This window comes from Xiphophorus maculatus, chromosome 16, assembly GCF_002775205.1.
Source record: "Xiphophorus maculatus strain JP 163 A chromosome 16, X_maculatus-5.0-male, whole genome shotgun sequence".
NCBI classification, from domain to species: domain Eukaryota; kingdom Metazoa; phylum Chordata; class Actinopteri; order Cyprinodontiformes; family Poeciliidae; genus Xiphophorus; species Xiphophorus maculatus.
Window position 1 is genome coordinate 23,063,171 of NC_036458.1, and position 9,476 is coordinate 23,072,646.

Here is a 9,476-nt window from a genome sequence, read left to right on the forward strand (position 1 = left end):
GTCAACATCAGGAAACTTCTTCAGTGTGACTGGCTTGTGTTTGTTTTTAAGATGTGAATTTTGTATTTATGTAACTACAAATGAATTTACACTAAAAAAGCATTTCTTTTAAACCTGTTCTCCAGTTTGTGCTTTGATCAGCTATGAAGTTCTATTAAAAATGTGGGCGTTCCTTTAATATATAACGTTTCCAAAAATGATTATGGTTAAAATAAAAAGACTCCAGAAATAACAGATTGAAAGAAGAACATTTTATTCAACTCAAGAGTTACAGCACTGATGAATTTTGTGTTATGGAGCATTAATAATGAAAACAATAACAAATAGAAAACAAATCTGCCTTCTAACTATTTATTCTGACGTTTTGTTTTGGCTCTTGAATAATCAGAATCTCGTCTCCAGCCAGGCACCAGAAACCTCGCTGTCCACTTCTCGAGTCATTGATGTTTTGATTGACAGGAGAGTCCAGCTAAGGAAACAGAAGAACAAATTTGAGAAACGCAGAGTCGAACGCACGTCATTAAATGCTGAAACTTTTCTGAGATGTCTCAGCAGCTTCAGTTTCTGCTCACCTACCTGTTACATCCAGAGTAATGGTGCCAGGTGAGGTCCATCTCCCCAGCGGTCGGTCTGCCTCAAACCTGTCACAACGGGGGGGAATTTAATGAGAATTGTTTACTGCACTGTATGTATAAAAGTGTTTTAGCGTTGCTCACTGTAAATAAACTTTTTGCACGTTAAAATTTGTTTATTTTTTTGCTTATATGATCTAACAGGAAGGAAAACCAAGGTTTCAATTCTTGAATAATTAAGAAAATAATTTCAACTATAGAATGGCTGAAAAGTTAAGGTTGTGAAAAATGTATTTAGTACCAGCAGATGGTGTGTAAACCTGGGGCCACTGGATCGTCTGCCTTTTTTGGCAGGCAGAGTATTTTCGTTTTAGTCCTCAGTCCTCTCTGTCTTCTCTCGCCTGATTGGTCCAGTGATGCTGGCGAATCATCACATGATCAGACACACATTCCTTAATCTCTGTCTAAATCACGGATTATTGGAAGAGACTTTCTGATCAAAGTCATCATCATGTCCTCACCTTTCCCACAAGCTGTTACAACCAGTAGATCAGCAGGTGGAGCAGGTCTTCTTCTGCTTTAATTGTTGGTCAACTCCAGTCATCACATGAGTTCACAGAGAAATGAGATAAAGAGAGAAGATAAAGTTAAGGAGGAAAATATGCACGGACAGCAGACAGCGACAGTTTCTAACTTTCAGCTCAGCTCTCCGCAGCTATATTTGAAATGATTAGTCATGTTGCGTAGATATAAATGTTACTTTTTTTTCTTATCTTCCTCCACCTGACTGGTGGTGTTGAAGGTGGAGGATTCCAGGCGGCGCTGGTCTTCTGATTTAATTGTTGGTCAACTCATGTCATGTGACATGAGTTGATGTAGAAATGAAATCCAGAGAAAAGACAACAGGGTTAACAAATAGAATATAGGTGGACAGAAGGAAGAACAATTTTGAAATCTGAGCTCAATTTCATCCATATTTAAAATGAAAATAAGTTTTCTTACCTTTTTTGTCAACTGGGTTCTCTTATCTTCCTCCACCTGACTGGTGGTGCTGAAGGTGGAGGATTACAGGCGGAGGAGATCCAACCTGGGATGATCAGAGAATCAGAAATCTGAGAAGTCTGAACTTGGGTCGGGTATTTTTTTAATGTCTATTCTTTTGTGATTTTTCTGTGTTGTAACACATGAACATGCTATTGGTCATATAAACTATTTGTTTCATGAGATTAATAGTTTATCTACATAAAACTTTACTCCACATGCTCTCCATTTCCTTTCCTCTGATCCTGTTCTCTAGTGTCTCTGAATAAAAGCTCTTAATTAAATCCTTCAATCATAAACTATGTTCTCCTTTGTCTTCTAATTTCTTATTGTCCTGATGCTTTAATTTGGTTTCTGATACAACGTATTGTCAGGCAAGCATTCCTTACTTAATGTAAATTTTAACTCTATGTGGTTGAGCACTTTGTAAATTACTAATAACTTCTATTTCTATTTTTATTTAGTAAAGCTGATGGTCCCCACCACCAGCAGGAGGCAAGCAGTATCATGTGAATGTGGAAAAACTTACAAGCAGTGTGAAAAACAAGGGGTCCAGAAGGACAGGAACCACATGGACGACGACGAAAGGATCCAGCGATGAGCAGCTAAAACCTGAAAGATTAAAACCTTGGAGAGTGGATTAGTGGAGGAACAGAATAGAATAATTTACTATATCGGAGAGCACCGCGTGGGGAAGAACCGCTATTTCACCCTGAAACATGGGGAAGATGAGAGGAAGACACAAAGACGAAGAAAACTCCGGTGCAAGGCGCTACCTAAGGCTTCCTGAGTCCTGCCAGAATCCTCAACATCTAAAATGCTACATCTAGCAGCGGGATAAAGAAAAGCCCCGGTGCAAGGCGCTACCTAAGGCTTCCACAGGCTTGCTAGAAACCCATTGGCTTTAATAAAACAAACAAAAAAAAACAGAGAAATGATGATATGTCCTAATGTGACTTCCCACATAGGTTCTCAGTTTTTACGGATCCCAATCTAATCAGAGTCACTTGAAACGTAGCGAGGTCTAAACCACACGTGTCTGGAACTCACTCTTGCTATAGTTCCACCAGATGTTGAAGGTGTTGGTTCCTCTTCTATGTCCTTTTCAGTCTCCATCCGGAAACGGAAGTCAGGGGATGACAAAGTTGGATTTTCAAGGTGTGTTGATGGTGAAGGACTGAAAACGCGGGGTGACAAAACGGGAGATCTTCACAGTGCGTCGATGGTGAGGGACTGACGTCAGGGGATGAGAGACAAGGATCCTCTTGCATCGTCCCTCGTAAGGGACTGAGGACAGGGGATGACAAAACAGGACGTTTACGTGGCATTCTATACGAGGGACTGAGGACGGGGGATGGCAGACCAGGATCCTCACACGCTGTCCTTGCTGAGGGACTGAGGATAGGGGATAACAAAACAGGAAGTTTACGCGCCATTCTATACGAGGGACTGAGGACAGGGGATGGCAAAACAGGACGTTTACGTGACATTCTATACGAGGGACTGAGGACGGGGGATGACAAAACAGGACGTTTACGTGGCATTCTATACGAGGGACTGAGGACGGGGGATGGCAAAACAGGACGTTTACGTGGCATTCTATACGAGGGACTGAGGACGGGGGATGGCAAAACAGGACGTTTACGTGGCATTCTATACGAGGGACTGAGGACAGGGGATGGCAAAACAGGACGTTTACGTGGCATTCTATACGAGGGACTGAGGACAGGGGATGGCAAAACAGGACGTTTACGCGCCATTCTATACGAGGGACTGAGGACGGGGGATGGCAAAACAGGACGTTTACGTGGCATTCTATACGAGGGACTGAGGACGGGGGATGACAAAACAGGACGTTTACGTGGCATTCTATACGAGGGACTGAGGACGGGGGATGGCAAAACAGGACGTTTACGTGGCATTCTATACGAGGGACTGAGGACGGCAAAACAGGACGTTTACGTGGCATTCTATACGAGGGACTGAGGACAGGGGATGACAGACCAGGATCCTCACACGCTGTCCTTGGTGAGGGACTGAGGACAGGGGATAACAGAATAGGATCTTCATGGTCTGTCTTTCGGTATGGAATGAACAGAGGGGTTGACGGAATGGGCTCGTCCTCCCATTCTTTACCATATCTCCATGCCATCCTTCTGCCGATACTTTGAAGGACCTCGTCCCAAATGGGATCTTCATTATACCACTGTGCCGTCTTGGCTGGGAGCTCCTTTTCAGCAAGTGTCCTTACTCCTCTTGGCTGGGGGCTCCTCTTCAGCATCACTGTCCCTGGTCCGCTTTCCGTTTATGCCAGTCACAGATGTCGCATGAGTCACGTCCTCTTTCAAACCTACCTGATCACTAGGCGTTGATGGTGTATCATCCTCCTTCGCATCATCCACCTTCTTTGGAATTCTAATGGCGCGGCAAAAAGTCACTAAATTTCTCCAACCTGCCAGAGGTTGTGGTGAGGCACTGATAGGAATGGAGTCCTCTGGACGCAAAATGGGCTCGTCCGGTTTGTCAGGTCCAAATGTGAATGTAAAGCTGGAAGGAAGCACTGTACCAAAACTAAGCTTTAATGGTGGGTTGTCCTCCTTCACAGCATCCACCTTCTCTGTAATGCTCCTGGCGCGGCCAGAAGTCAAAGAAGCCCCGTCCTCTTCCAAACCTACCTGATGGTGTTGCGAGGGTACCAATAGGTCTGGAGTTCTCTGGACGCAAAATGGGCTCTTCCTGTTTGTCAAGTCCAGACGTGAATTCAAGTGAAGTACAAGGAGCCGTGTCTTCTTCAGGCTTCTCAGCTACCCCACTGTCTTGTATGTATTTGAAATTTGGGGGAAGAATCTCAGAGTGCCAGTGCAGCGACGCAGCACTGTCACGGTCCACAGCAGAACTCGGCTGATCAAACCTCAACCCCTCTCCGTAGTCTTCAGAAACCATGTCGGTTTCATTTGACCACACCTTACCGTGTTCCTTACCATTGTCTGGAAGTCCCTCCAACTTTGGGGATCCATCTGCTGGAAGCGCCATGGTCTGAGCTGCAAAGGAAAAAACAAAGCAAAAAAAGCTATAATTCAGGATCTAGACCTTCACAAAAGTCCAAAGCAATGTTTTGAGGGAACTGAAATACCAACAATACAATAACCCAGGTTTATGAATGTGTTTGTTTTTCTTGAATATATTTAATTAACAATATTATTGCTATGCCATTGTATTTGATTATACAATAAAGACGGGAATTAAGAGATAAAACAAATATAGCTTATCTTTAGTCACAAAAAAAAACAGCAAAAAATAAAATTTTACATAAAAACCAGAACACACTCTAAAACTCAATGATCAAACATGTATGGAGCATCGCCACTCAGACAAACAAACTTGCAGCTTCATCTTGGTACCAATCAATCATTAAAGACAACAAATCAAATTTAGAGTTATTGGCAATTCATCCCTAACCATAAACTATTAAACATTTGGAAACATAAATTAAAGAGCTATACACTGTGTTTAGAATGTCTTAATAGCTAATGAAACACCTGTAATCTTAGACTGTGCCATAAGTGTGAATGAAATAAGACTGCAACAAGTTACTCAGTTCACCTTTATATAACAACCCATCCTCACAAATCTTTGATGCTCAGGTACATTTGATCATTCGTAACAATAGCCAGGGATAAGATATGTGATCCATTCATAATTATTACACTTAAATCACTGCTTACACAACTTTAATACTTTAAAAGTATCAAAGTTTAGAAATATATGTTTCCAATAGCATTTGTAAATTACCAAAATGTTAATTCTAGTTAATCAAACTAAATTCCTTTGAGCTCCACAATTTTTCACAATCACAAAGACAGCAGGTCTGACACCTCATCAGTACTACCTTCATACTCCCACATATAGCCAACAGTACAAATGTAAACCTGTAAAATTAATTAAGTTTAAAGACTGGGGAACTAAATAAACAGGCCGACATAAGTGGCCTTTCCTCCGTTTCCAGGGGCTCCCTCCTACAAAAATAAAACTGTTTATTTGGTTTAGAAATCCATATCCAGTGTTAAAATGGCCATTATATTTTGTCTGGAGATAAGCCAGACAAAATAATTAAAATAATAATCTGCATCCCTTATGTGTGCATGATGCCTCAAAGTCTTATTATCACATGTTAATATTACTCCAAATGGCTCAGTTATGGTTGAAGGTAGTGTTATGAAATTCATTACATCAGTCTGAAGATCATGGCTGCACACAACCCAGCAAGAAACTCAGATGAATGTTCACACAGTTATTTTTCTCCAAATGCTTCTTTCAATATTACCATCTCCATGGAGACAAAATACATCAACAATGGATTCTCTAAAAGTAATTCTCTCAAACTAAAATAAAATGTTTTCCAATCACCACACCACTATTAATATTGCTGACTCTTTCTGAAAACGTAATCAGCGTGAAAATATATTACAGCTGCCAAATATGCAAAGGACCAACACAGCATTTCGTAAACCACTAATTATTCAAAACTCCTCTTTCTTAGAAAAATTTAATGAAACAATAATAAGTTTAAATCTAAACTAGTTAGAAATAATCCAGGAGAAATGCATATCTAAAAACTTTTCTAATATTCGAGTATTAAGATTTTATTTCAAGCAACGTATCCAAGGAGACCAAATGTGTTTTTGAGGCATTTTCTGAAACCTGGACCAGACACTGACTCTCATTCCAAAGATCTGAATAAATCAAAACCAATCTTCTAAAATCAGAAGTAACTTTTTAAACCAGATAAGCAGTGTTAAACCCCCACATTCTCACCAAAAAATGTTAACTAACAAATTAATCACAACCAGAGTAACTGAAACCGAGATCAATGTTTTTCTAATGAATTTTAACATTCAAGTAACTTCTGAAAATGATACGTCACATAAATGCAATGGAGCAAAACACTGTTTTTCTGGTCTTGAGTAATTACAATAAACTAAATAATTGAGTTACTTTGTGAAATCAACAGGTACACATTGATTGTTCTTTAAAGATTTTTTCTAAGAATAAAGTTGTGTGTTATTTATTCAATGTATCCATGGAGACTACAAACATTTTTCAAAAAGCTGGTTCCAAAACTTTTTTCAAACCAAAACAACTCCAGTCAGCATTACTGACATTTTCCAGAATTTCAAATAACTAGCATATAAATCACAAAACAAATTCAATTAAAGCTGCAAGCAGCCTCGGGCGGCCCTCGCAGCAAGCGCCGCTCCGGCCTATTGGCCACCGCGGGGGTTCCAGCCACCGCAGAAGCTCTCGCACGATTTCCAGAGCCGCAGCCAACTCCCCACCGCAGAAGCTCCGCCGCAGTTTCCAGCACCGCCGCCCGCTAGCCACCGCAGAAGCTGTCGCGCATTTTCCACACCCATCCACCAGGCGACACGCGTGAATGCGTTCGGCAGCGCTCCCCGACGACTGTCAAAAAATCTGGTGCAGATCGGTCGATGCGTCGAGGAGATACAGCCCATGTATTAACTTAGGGGGCGCAGTGGAGCCAAATTACATTTCAAACCCGTCGGGCTCTTTAGAGGTGAACAAAGGTCATACATATCCAGTTTGGCGCCAATCGGATGATCTATGCCTGAATAAGAGCCAAACGTATGTATATGGCGAGGGACTGATATTCGCCATTTGGCCACGCCCACACGGTTCAGCCAGCAGCGAGCATTGACAGAGTTTATCATCCGAATCATCTTGATTAGGTCAAGAGAGCCATAAACAGAGCTTTCCAAGTAAAAAAATAGCACTTCCTGTTCCGAGGGGGCGGGGCCTAAGTGATGTCATCATTTGACCATTGGATATTATTGGACACTCGATTATGATCAATCACTGAACGTTTGGTGCCTCTGTGAGTTTTTGTGTTAGAATTACTAATTATTTAATTTTTTCCTCCATTACAACATTGAACTGTCATTCCGTAGGGCAATGCTGCCCTCTGGTGTCGAATTACTGAAATAATGAAACTATTTCAGTGGGCAGCAGAGGGCAGCATTGCCCTACAAACAACGAACATGGACTGTTTATTATGTAATTACACAGAAGATCTCTCTAATTCATTCTGAGGGGGCGGGGCTTAGATGACGTCATAATATGATGACATAGCATTGTCAGGCATCAGACCAGGATGTGTCAGGCCAAGTTTGGTGCAGCTCGGTCGAAACATGTGGAATCTAGAAGCAAACGTATGGCATCGGCGTTACAGGTCACTTCGCCACGCCGCCACACCCAGCTGCTTCATCGCAGCCGGTCAGGGCTTGGATCCACAACACACCAACATGTCTTCTGTCTCTGGACACAGTTTCATGTTGATTAGGTCAAAGGGCTAAGATAGCGACCGTTCACAGTAAAACATGACACTTCCTGTTCTCAGGGGGCGTGGCTTAAGTGATCTCATCATTTCACCACAGGGTATTTTAGGACATCCGATGCCGATCAATCACTGAAAGTTTGGTCCCTCTATGTGTTTTTTTATAGGAAATATAAGAGTTTCGTGTTTCATGGCGAGTAGCTGAACTTTGACCCCTGGTAACCCCCCTTCAGCAAGCTCATACAGTCACCAATTTGATAACTTTAAATCAGACATGCCTTATGATCAGACTGACCGAGTTTGAAGCCGATCAATCGAAAACCCTAGGAGGAGTTCGATCAAATGCAAAGGCTGTAAACGTCAAAATGGAGGTCAAATGAACTTCAATCTAAAATGGCCGACTTCCTGTTGGGTTTAGAGCATGGCTCTAAGAGACTTTTTTGTACGTCCCGACAAGATACACATGTGTACCAAGTTTCGTAATTCTAGGTTTAAGCATGGCTTGGGGCTGTTCATTTAAAATACTCTAGGGGTCGCTATAGAAAAATTAGGCCACGCCCACCAAATATCGCTATGGATTCCTGTTCGGGGATGGATAAGGATCCATCCTAGTGAGTTTGGAGCAGCTCACCCCGAAACTGTGGAATTCAGAGCCAAACGAAATTCGATGGCGTTCGCAACGCCGCCACGCCCACCTGCTTCATCGCAGCCGGTCGGGGTTGGAATCCACAACACACCAACATGTCTTCTGTCTCTGGACACAGTTTCATGTTGATTAGGTCAAAGGGCTAAGATAGCGACCGTTCACAGTAAAACATTACACTTCCTGCTCTCAGGGGGCGTGGCCTACGTAAAAAAAAAATTTCACTGCAGGGTATTATAGGACACCCGATGCCGATCAATCACTGAAAGTTTGGTCCCTCTATGTGTTTTTGTATAGGAAATATAAGAGGTTTTTGTTTCATGGCGTGTAGGTGAACTTTGACCCCTGGTACCCCCCCTTCAACATGCTCCAAAACTCACCAATTTGATAACTTTAAATCAGACATGCCTTATGATCAGACTGACCGAGTTTGAAGCCGATCAATCGAAATCCCTAGGAGGAGTTCGATCAAATACGAAGGCTGTAAACGGCCAAATCAGGGTCCGAAATGGACCTTCAATCCAACATGGCCGACTTCCTGTGATAGTTGCACTATGACATTACTTGTAAATTCTGAGCGTCTTAGTGAGCTCTACAACTGTACCGAATTTCAAGTCTCTACGATGAAGTAAGTGAATAGCAATGGGTCTTTTGAAAATTGCTAGTTGCTGCCGTTGAGCAATTTTTTTTGCGATTTTTGCGACGACCTTACAGTACTTAAATTTAAAACTCGTTTTATGCGACCGCCAAGTTTGGTGAGTTTTTGAATATGATAAAGCCCCAAAAAGGCAATTCATTTGGGTGGAAGAATAATAAGAATAATTAAAGCTGCAAGCAGCCTCGGGCGGCCCTCGCAGCAAGCGCCGCT

At 42.1% G+C, this 9,476-nt stretch overlaps 1 long non-coding RNA gene across 1 annotated transcript; it reads right to left on the reverse strand.

The window, feature by feature from the left end:
- Positions 1 to 221: 221 nt before the first annotated feature.
- LOC111611681 lies at positions 222 to 1,125 on the reverse strand. Its single transcript, XR_002754160.1, has 4 exons — positions 1,094 to 1,125; positions 874 to 991; positions 577 to 641; positions 222 to 469 (listed from the first exon to the last, which is right to left on the reverse strand). It is a non-coding gene; the product is annotated as an uncharacterized LOC111611681 (long non-coding RNA).
- Between the last annotated feature and the right edge of the window lie 8,351 nt (positions 1,126 to 9,476).